This window comes from Prionailurus viverrinus, chromosome X, assembly GCF_022837055.1.
Source record: "Prionailurus viverrinus isolate Anna chromosome X, UM_Priviv_1.0, whole genome shotgun sequence".
Classification (NCBI taxonomy): Eukaryota; Metazoa; Chordata; class Mammalia; order Carnivora; family Felidae; genus Prionailurus; species Prionailurus viverrinus.
This window is the reverse complement of record NC_062579.1, coordinates 83,582,240-83,592,981: the sequence shown is the minus strand read 5'-3', so window position 1 is coordinate 83,592,981 and position 10,742 is coordinate 83,582,240. Positions and strand designations below refer to the sequence as shown.

The 10,742-nt window shown below is 41.1% G+C and overlaps 1 pseudogene; it reads left to right on the top strand.

Annotated features, from left to right (window-relative positions):
* The first annotated feature begins 8,963 nt into the window (after positions 1-8,963).
* On the top strand, positions 8,964-9,366 carry LOC125157034 (NHP2-like protein 1; annotated as a pseudogene).
* The last annotated feature ends 1,376 nt before the right edge of the window (positions 9,367-10,742 follow it).

Here is a 10,742-nt window from a genome sequence, read left to right as displayed (position 1 = left end):
AGAAAGCAATCCCGTTTACAACTGCACAATAATAAAATACCTAGGAATAAACTTAACCAAGGAGGTGAAAGACCTATACCCTGAAACTATAAAGCACTGATGAAAGAAATTGAAAACAACACAAACAAACAGAAAGATATTCTACGTTCATGGATTGGAGGAACAAATACAGTTAAAATATCCATACTACCCAAGGCAACCTACAGATTTAATGAAATCCCTATCAAAATACAAACAGTGTTTTTCACAGAACCAGAACAAATAACCCTAAAATTTGTATAGAACCACAAAAGACCCCAAATAGCCAAAGCAATCTTTAAAAAGGAGAGGAAAACTGGAGGCATCACAATCCCAGATTTCAAGATATACTGCAAAGCTGTAGTAATCAAACCAGTATGGTACTGGCACAAAAATAGACACAGAGATCAACAGGATAGAATAGAGAGCCTAGAAATAAACCCATGATTATATGGTCAATTAATCTTCCACAAAGGAGGCAAGAATATGTGATGGGAAAAAGTCTTTTCAACAAATGGTGAGAAAACTGAATAGCTACATGCAAAAGAATGAAACTGGACCATTTTCTTACACCATACATAAAAATAAACCTCAAATGGTTTAAGATCCTAAACGTGAGACGTGAAACTATAAAAATCCTAGAAGAGAGTACAGGCAGTCATTTCTCTGACATTCATTAGCCATAAAAATGTTTTTCTAGCCATGTCTTCTGAGGCAAGGGAAACAGAAGCAAAAATAAACTATGGGGATACATTAAAATACAAGCCTCTCCACAGCAAAGGAGACAATCAACAAAACTAAAATGCAACCTACTGAATGGGAGAAGATATTTGTAAATGACATATCAGATAAAGGGTTAGTATCCAAAATACAGAAAAAACTTATGCAGCTTAACACACACACACACACACACACACACACACACACACCAAATAATCCAATCAAAATGTGGACAGAAGAGATGAACAGACATTTCTTCAAAGAAGACATACAGATGGCCAACAGACACATGAAAGATGCTCAACATCACTCTTCATCAGGGAAATGTAGATCAAGACCACAACGATGATCATTGATGTGAGATCAAGACCACTGTACACTTGTCATAATTGCTAAAATTGAAAACACTAGAAACAACAAGTGTTGGTGAGGATGTGGAGAAAAAGGAACCCTCTTGCACTGTTGGTGGGAATGCAAACTGGTACAACCACTGCAGAACACAGTGTGGAGTTTCCTCAAACAGTTAAAAATAGAACTGCCCTATGATCTAGTAATCACACTCCTGGGTATTTATCCAAAGTATACAAATTCAAAGGGATGCATGCACTCCCATGTTCATAGCAGCATTATTTACAAAAGCCAAATTATGGAAGCAGCCCCAATGTCCCTCCATAGATGAATGCATAAAGAAGATGTGAGATATATATAGAGATAGATATATATATGGATGTATCTATCTATACACACACATATACATACATATATACACACATATATACACACACACACAATGGAATATTATTCAGCCATAAAAAAGACTGAAATCTTGACATTTTCAACCACATAGAGAGATCTGGAAACTATAATGCTAAGTGAAATAAGTCAAAGAAAGAAATACTGTATACTGTCACTCATATGTGGAATTTAAGAAACAAAACAAATGAACCAAGGAAAAAGAGACTAACCAAAAACCAGGCTCTTAACTATAGAGAACAAACAGATGGTTCCCAGAGGGGAGGTGGGTAGGGGATGGGTGAAACTGGTGATGGGGGTTATGAGTACACTTATCATAATGGGCACCAAGTAAGCTATAGAATAGTTGAACCACTATACTGTGCACCCCAAACTAATATAACACTGCATGTGAACTATACTGGAATCAAAATTTTTGAAAATAAAACAAAAATTAAAAAAGAGCATTAACTGCCTCACACAATCCCATCTTTGGCCTACCCTCAAGTTAAAAGGGATTTAAAATAGGAAACACACTCCCTACTTCCTTTTTTCCAAGTGTCAACATCTTCTCTCTTACCAATGCCTTGATGCCATGATTTGTTTTATTTTGTCTAGAGCAGATGATAGCAAGCTTTTTCCGTGAAGGGCCAGATAATAAATATTTTAAGCCTTGAGGGTCACGTATAACGACCTGTCACAACTCATGAATTCTGCCATTATAGCATGAAAGCAGAAATTGAGAGCATACAAATGAATTGCCATGGCTGTGTTCCAATAAAATTTTATCTACGAAGACAGGTGGCTGGATAGATTTGGTGTAGGGGCTATAGTTTTCCAAACCCTAGTCTATTATTTGCAAGAGGGTCAAATCTTATAGGAGCTTACTTGGCTATACCACTGGTTGAAAGCTTTCTACATAATATTTTCTATTTTAGCTCATTCATTTTAAGATACTCCCATGTAAACTGGCTAAATAGAAAAATTCAAATTAATAGAATTTACAGTGTGGTGTGGGTGTGGGTGACATGAGACAAAATGGTCAAAGCGTTTATAAACTTCCAGTTATAAAATAAGTCATGAGGAAGAAATATACAGCATGGTGACTATAGTTAATAATATTGTATTGTATATCTGAAAGTTACTAAGATAGTAGATGTTAAAACTTCTCATTACAAGAGAAAAGTTGTAAATACTTTTGGTGATGGATGTTTATAAACTTGTTGTAGTGATCATTTTGCAGTATATATAAATATCAAATCATTTTGTTGTATACCTAAAACTAGTATGTTATGAGTCAATTATATCTCAATGACAACAAGTTAAAATAGAAAAAAGAGGGAAAAAAAACCCTGCAATAATGTAAAAGAAATCACAAGGAGGATTATAATGATCTTATTATAATTATGTGCAAACTTAATGAATATGATTTATAAGTCAATGTGTGATTATTATGCTAATTTTGGGTTGCCTGACTTAGTGTTAGAAAGGACAAGATCCGTTAATTCATCCAAAAGAAAATGTTTACTGAGCATATATTCTGTGTCAGGCATTGTGATAGGTACTGGGGATGTAATGGTGAGCAAAATATCATAGCATAATGGTTGACAGTATGGTTGACTCTGGCACCAGCCTCCCTGGGTTTGAATCCTGGCTAAGTCATTTTTTAGTTTTGTGAACTTGAGCAAGCTATTCTGCCTCTCTGGGTCTCACTTTCCTCTCCATAGATGGCAATGATAATGCCTCCTGGAGTTGCCATGAGAATTAAATGAGTTAATATTTGTAAACTACTGAGCAAATTGCCTGACACGTAGTGAAAGTTGCATGTGTGTTTTTTAAACAGCAAAGACTTTGACCATCTCTGTCCCTAAGGAACCAAGAGTTCAGTGGGAGAACTAACTTTAATCTAAAAAGCACGCCAAGTAAATGTGCAAGCACAGTCAGTGCTACAGAGAAGACTTGCATGGATCTATGAGAGCTTGCTTTCTGCGGATTTGACCAGAGAAGGGATCTCTGAGGAAGTGATATCTGAGCTGAGGATAAGCAGGAGTAAATTAGGCAAAAGCCATATTTTTGGAGGAGCATGATGAGTGACTGTGTGTTTCCTGTCTGGCTTAGTAGTCTGTTTCATGAGGGTGTGACCCTAGTCTCAAACTTCTACATTCTCCATCATGCCCGTTAAGCATGATAGGCATCCCGGACAAGTCTAGTGATGTTTGTGAAAATCAAGAGCTGCCATTCTGGAGGCTAATTCTTTCCTCCTGCCTCACTCCCCCAAATCTGGGAAAATCTTCACAAACCAACTGCACAAAGAGTGTTTGTGGGTGTTAAAGCACTCTTTCTAGAAAGAAGTCAAGGCCACTGAAGGGAAACAGCGTTTGGATGATGGATGTTAACTCTCTTTGTTAGCATATTGGTTGCTGTATTCTTTCAAAAAGCATTTGCTCTGTGGACTCAGCCTTGGGAATCTAAGAAGCTGTGCTCATCACAGAACACTATAGGCTGAGGCTCCTCTTGCTTCCCTGTGGTGTTCAATTCTGAAGCCCAGGATCCTCTAGAGGGGCATTCTTTACAAACTGAAGTCTCCATTTCATCACATGTGGCTAAAGGATCGGAATCATCAGGCACCTGCAACAATTTTATTTCCAGGATTCTTTCTCTTGTCAACTACAGATCAGGAAACAAATGTATGAAAACAGATATCTTTTTTCCTCATCCAAAATTGGAGCAGCTGACATCATTTGCAGTCTGGAACCACTGAAAACCTTGAACAATCCATTTCAGGGCACTTTCTAGAGAACGTTTCCATCCGGTGTAGAGATTGTACCAATTCAGCCTCAGGACTCACTGTGTTGCTTACAGCTTTGCAGTTTATTTTAAGAGGTTTTGTGTGTACTTGTAAAAAACAATAAACAGATAAAAATAAACAACAGTGCATCACTTAGGATTGTATTCTTTGTTTGCAAGCCACTGAAGACTCAATTCAAATTGTCTTAACCCCAAAAGGGGAAATTACTGGCCAATGCCACTGTATATATAGTTCAAGAGTAAACCCAGCTTTGGGTGAGCTTCATTCTGCTCAGTTGCTTGCTCACTCTTCTTCTCTCTCCATTTCTCAGCTCCACTCCATTTGTTAGGACTCCATTCTCAGGTAGAGTCCCCCTTCTTGCTCCAAAGAAGGACTTAGCTGCTACTTCCAGGGCTACATACTACCTTGTCATGGCAAACAAGGAAGAAGCTTACTTTCCTCAGTATTCCCAGCCAAAGTCTTCAGATTACGTCTTATTTGAACAGCCCAAATCATATACCACCCCCAAAACAATCACCGTGGACAAGGGATGAAATGAGCGGTTATCCTAGGTCATGTGTTCCACCTGGGATAGAGTCAGCTGCTTCAAAACAGCTTTCCCCAAATGGGAATCAGGATTGGTGGGAAGAGACAAAAATGGAAATGCATAGTGGGAAGTCAAACAACAAACACCCACTTTGTGCAACAATAACCGTTGCTTGTATTAGATAAGTGTTTCCACTTTAAACTTGAAGTCCTTTTCTGTTCATTAACACACTGGAACCTTGCAACAGTCCTTGAAGGGAGCTAAGACTGGACATATTATTCTCATGTAGCAGAGGAAACTGAAGCCCAGAGGAGTTGAGTGAATTGGATAAGTCTGCACAATTGCATGGTGAGTGACAGAAACACTTGACTCTCATCCTATAGAAATCTGTATTTTTGGAACATCAAATCCACATATTGGGCTGTGTTTATTTTATCTTATTTTCTAACCCCATATCTCATTCCCATCCCCCTCTTATGCCACATACCGGTAACCATTCTGGTATGTTTAACGTGTAGCTTTTTTTGTTCGAATGTGTTTTCAAACTCTGTGTTCTTGTTTTGTGAGCATGTATTCTTTATATAAGTAGTACTGTGCTGTACATCTCATTCTGTTTCTTACTTTTTTCACTCAGCATGTTTTTAGAGCAATCCACATTGCTGTGTGTATATTTAATCTGTCACTTCCAACTGCTGCATAATTCTCTATGGCACGTATCCACCACATTTTATCTATCCACTCTTTCAGTCAAGGATTTCACTGGAATTCTGCTGAACTTCCACCAGCACAAATAACACTGCTATGAACATCTTCATACATGTCCCTCTACAGGCTTGTTTTGGAATATTTCCACATATGCAGGAGCAGAATTGTTGGGTGAGAGGACATGCGTGTGTTTAATGTGACTACGTTAACTATGTAACCCTCAGGCCAGTGAGGCTTTCCTTGGCCACTCTTTTTTCAGTTTCAACTCCTACGGAACATTTCGTATTTCCCTTTCCTGCTTTACTTTCTCTGCTTAGCACTTATAATTATCTAATAAATGAAATATTTGGATATTATCTTTATTATCTTGTAATAATTATAAATATATAATTACATCATATAATTATATTATTTAATTATATAGCAAATATTATGTTATAATAATTATTATAATATGTAATATAATTATATATCAATATAATTCTTATATTATATTATAATTATTATTCTGATAGTAAGAGTCCAAGAGATTTGTGTCTGTGTCATTCACTGCTTATATCCCAAGCACCTAGAACAGTTCTCGACACATGAACGGTGTTCAATAAATATTCACCGAGTGAATGGAGTAGTGCCAAATTGTTCTCCAGAATAGCTGAACTAGTCTACATTATGCAGAACATAAGATTTCTTATATCCCCACATCCTCATCAATACATTATCGACTTTTTAATTTTTGCCAGCCTGAGAGCTGCTTAGTTAACTTGTGTTTCTGTAATTACTAATGAGTTTGAACACCTCTTCATGGACGTCATTCTAAGTGCTGCCCTTGGTAGTGAGCTCTTTGTTACTACAGGGGAAAATCAAGCACTATCAAAGATTCCCGAAGAAATGCCTTGGGCTGCACGTCTACATCCTTAGCAAAAAGCAAGCACAGTCAGGATGTCTATCTATTTTGCAAAGAACACTCTAAAACCCAATACAACAAGAGTTTCAACTCTACCTCCCAAATCATGTATCATTTGGCTGCTAGAAACTCATCAACGGAACCTGTGGAAGAAGTCAAAATTCCCTGGTGTTCTTCGCTTAATGAACATAAAACTGTCAGAATAGCCATGTCCCCTGCCCCATTGACCCCAGTTAACATACCCAAGGAAGTATGTGTCCCAGGATTAGCTCATAAATGAAGCTCAACTTTCATATGCCACACCCTCCCTTTCTAGACCCGTTCCACATGCTCTCAGCCCACAGTAGAAGGCAGGTTTTTAGCTGCATCTTCTTCTCCGGTCTAAGCAGCATGGTTTGCCAAATGGGCAAAAGCTTAGGATCAAGCAGACAAAGCTCTGAAGATTATCCATTTCACCTTTATTAATTGTATAAGCAATTATATTCAGAGACTGCGATAAGGTTTATGCTGGAAGGAAGAACAGAGTGTTGGAGTGCACAGCAGAAGGTCGCTTGACCTGGTCTGGGAAAGGAGAAACGGGAGCAGATGAGACAGAAGGAAAGTTCCTTGGAGGCATATCGCTTGAACTGAAACTAGAAGATCAAGCAGAAGCGTACCAGAAGGATTGGGGGAGGGAGCCAAAAAGAACAGCATGTGCACATTCCAAAAACTTATAGGTAGCTCACTGTGGCTTACAATGAGAGGAGGAAGGTGTGGTAATAGACATTAGCGCTTTTTGCCAAATATCCCAGTTTCTCTCCTACCCCATTGTTCTGAGTGCATGGTAAGATAGCAATTCCTGTCCCCCTTGTCGTGCCCAGGGTTGGCCGATGAACTGTGAACAGAAGGGATGCCTGTCATTACCAGGCTCATCATTTCGCTGCCAGAGTAAGAGCCACCAGGTTATCTTTCCTCTGCTGTGGTGACAGGCAATGGTCCAGGTGAGGGAGGCTCCATCAAGCCTTTGTCCCAGAATGGAGATGAGGTAGAGCAGAGTCCCTGCTGACTTGCAATAGACAACTAGCTGGGTGAGCAATAAATTTCTGTTATTCCATATCATGAAGGTTTGGGGTCTGTTTGTTACTGTGGCATAACCTAGCCTATCCTGACTAATACAGAAGTGAAGGGTAGCAGCAGTAGGCATGGAGCTACAGAGGCAAACATGGGCCTAATCACAATTAACTTCTTAAGCCACGCTAAGACACTTTATCTTGTGGTTATTATGCCCTGTTCTGCAGAACCATTGGTACCTCAGGGAAGATAAGACACAGAATATTCAGGGATCCAGGCCTCTGTCCCCCACTTCGATAGAACATTTTTCTGCCTTTACCCATTATGCGTTAGGGTTTATTGAAATATTTCATTTTTAAAACAGGTCTTCACTGGCAACAACGACAAAAATGAATGAAAACTCCAGGTGAGGGGAACGGTTGAGCACCCAATTCTTGATTTCGGCTCAGGTCATGATCTCACGATTTGTGGGTTCGATCCCCGCATTGGGCTTGTGCTGACAGTGGGGAGCCTGCTTGGGATTCTCTCTCTCCATCTCTCTCTGCCCTCTCCCAACTCGTGTGCTTGCTCTCCCTCTCTCAAAATAAATAAACATTAACAATTTTTTAAACCCCAGGAGAATTGTGATGAGACTTGATTTTAGAAAGATTGCTCTCGATAACTCTTTGGAGAATGGATTGTAAACAGGCAAGGCTGGAGGGAAAGAGATCACTTTGGAAGCTACTGCAGGAATCTGGATGAGAGATATAGTGAATTGAACAAGGGAAGTGGCAGTGGGGGTGAGAAAAGTGAATATATTTGAAAAAATATTTAGGGGACAGAGTCCACAGACTTGGTGGTAGATGGGCTGTGAGGAGTGAGAGAGAGAAAGGCATCAGTGAGAACTCCAAGATTTCTGCCTTGGACTGAATGTCAGTACCATTCCCTAAGGTGGGAATCACAGGAGAAGAAGCAGGTTAGCTGATGAACTCACTTTTGAATACGTTGATTGCCCCAGACCTGTGAAACAGTCAAGGAGGAAAGAATCTCATGAGAGAGGTCTGGGTTCAAGGAGCCCCAGTTCCACTGCTTTGTGGGAACTTGAGCAATTCCACTCCTCGAGCCCCAGTTTCCTCATCTGTAAAATGGGCTAAGAATATTCAGCTTCATTATGTTGTTGGTTTTATCAAATGCCAGTGTTCGTTTAAGAAGCTGCTAGGAAGGGGCGCCTGGGGGGTTCGGTCAGTTAAGTGTCCAGCTCTTGGTTTGGCTCAGGTCATGATCGCATGGTTCATGAGATCAAGCCCTGCATGGGGCTCTGAGCTGACCGTGTGGAGCTGGCTTCGGATTCTCTCTCTCCCTCTCTCTCTCTGCCCCTCCCCTGCTCTCTCTCTCTCTTAAAATAAATAAACATTAAAAAAGAAGGTGCTATGGAAATTCTCAAATGCCACATGAATGATAATAAGTAGGCGCTCAGCCATTTCTACTCCTCCAGTGTGGTGCGATTTTCCGGCCGAGGTATGACACTCACAATTGCAGACGTGACTGAGGCTGATGTAAATCTGAAGGCCTACCCCCTCATAGACACCCACCTCACCAAGAAAGCCCTGGCCCTTGTTCGGCAGTCCTGTAACTACAAGCAGCTTCGGAAAAGAGCCAGTGAAGCCACCAACCCCCTCAACAGGGGCATCTCTGAGCTCACGCTGACGGCCGCAGACCCAGAGCCCCTGGAGATGACCCTGCACCTTCTGCTGCTGGGGGAGGATTAAGAATGTGCCCTGTGCATTCATGCACTCTGAGCAGGCCCTGGGGCGGGCCTGTGGGGTCTCCAGGCCTGTCATCGCCTGTTCTGTCACCATCGGAGAGGGCTTATGGCTGAAGCAGCAGTCCATTCAGCAGTCCACTGAGAGCCTCTTGGTCTAAAACCAGTGGCCTCTGCCCCACTCGTCACTGAGTCCTCAACCTGGGGTCGTGTATCATATTGTGTGTGTTAGCGCGTAGTATCTCCAGCTGCCCTCTCTTGTGTGATAGCACTGAATCTGGTTTTTGCATTCCTGTATTGTTTTTGTTTTGTTTTATAGGTTGTTGTCCATATAGTACCCCCCCCACACACACACACCCCAATCTCCCTCTCTACTCTCTCTCGGTCTCTGCCATTTTATCCTCCCTTTTGAGAAACAATCACATGTCAAAACAGGTGGAAGCAGAGTGATGACACCATTCAAAGGCAGGGAAGAGCCAGGAGAGAGATTTGGTTCCAGCTTTCAAGCGCTAACTTCCTGTTGTGTGGGGGGCATGTTGGAAGTAAACGCTGTTCGCTTTGTCTCCCTTGTTCCTAGAGTACAAAATCCTTCCATACATGTCTGCTCTCTAGGGGTTTATGTACCATTCGGGGAGAAAAGCATATATCCCGTGAGGTTGCTAGGTGTATGTCCAAGTGTCATTTGCTAATATGCCCGTGCTTTCTGCTTTGGAGATGTGATATTATTCCCCCCCCCCCTCCCCAACTCCCAACTGTGCCCCTGAGGGTGGCAGGGCAGCAACATACCAAAGAGATGTGCTGGAGAATCCCAGAAACTGCCTGGCTGAGTTAGACATGGGACAGTTGACTTAGGTCTTGAAAGAAAGAGTCAAGAGTGGCAAGAAAAAAAAAAAAGGGTCAACTGGTACTGGAATGAAGAAGTCTGGGCAAATCATGGAGACTTGACTGGAAGCTATAACAGGATGCCAGAATCCAAAGGAACATCCTCTCTAGTGGATGGAGATGTCTTCAGGGGGTACTTGGTACCAGCTCCGAGAGCTCTTACTCCTGTTTCCTGCCACAATGTGGGTCAGATGTATGTGTTCTTTATCACATCAGAAGGACGGTGCTAGCGTGTCATTCTTGTGAGCATCGTAATGTAGAAATATAGTCATATTCTCCCCCAAAATGGTAATAAGTATTTTCACAGGGAACAAAATAGACATAAGGAGGAGGGGAGAGTTGTCAAGGGACATTCAGGAATTCTTTGGCCTGAAGAGAAACTACAGAGCTTTGTCTGATTCATGGTGGCATCAGTAGGGACTTTCCAATTTCTGGGAAACTTAACCCTACAAAGAAATTATTTCCAGTGGCTTGGTGTTGTGGAGATTTAGCTGACTTGAGCCAGAAGTAGGGGATTTGGAGGAAGTCTGCCTATTCGCGGGCAGTGGGAAATTGGGATAGAGCCAATGTAAATGTGGCAGGCTGGGAAACATTTTTGCAGACAGAAAGCATTTAAACAATTTTTTATTGTGGTGAAATATACATAACATAAAAT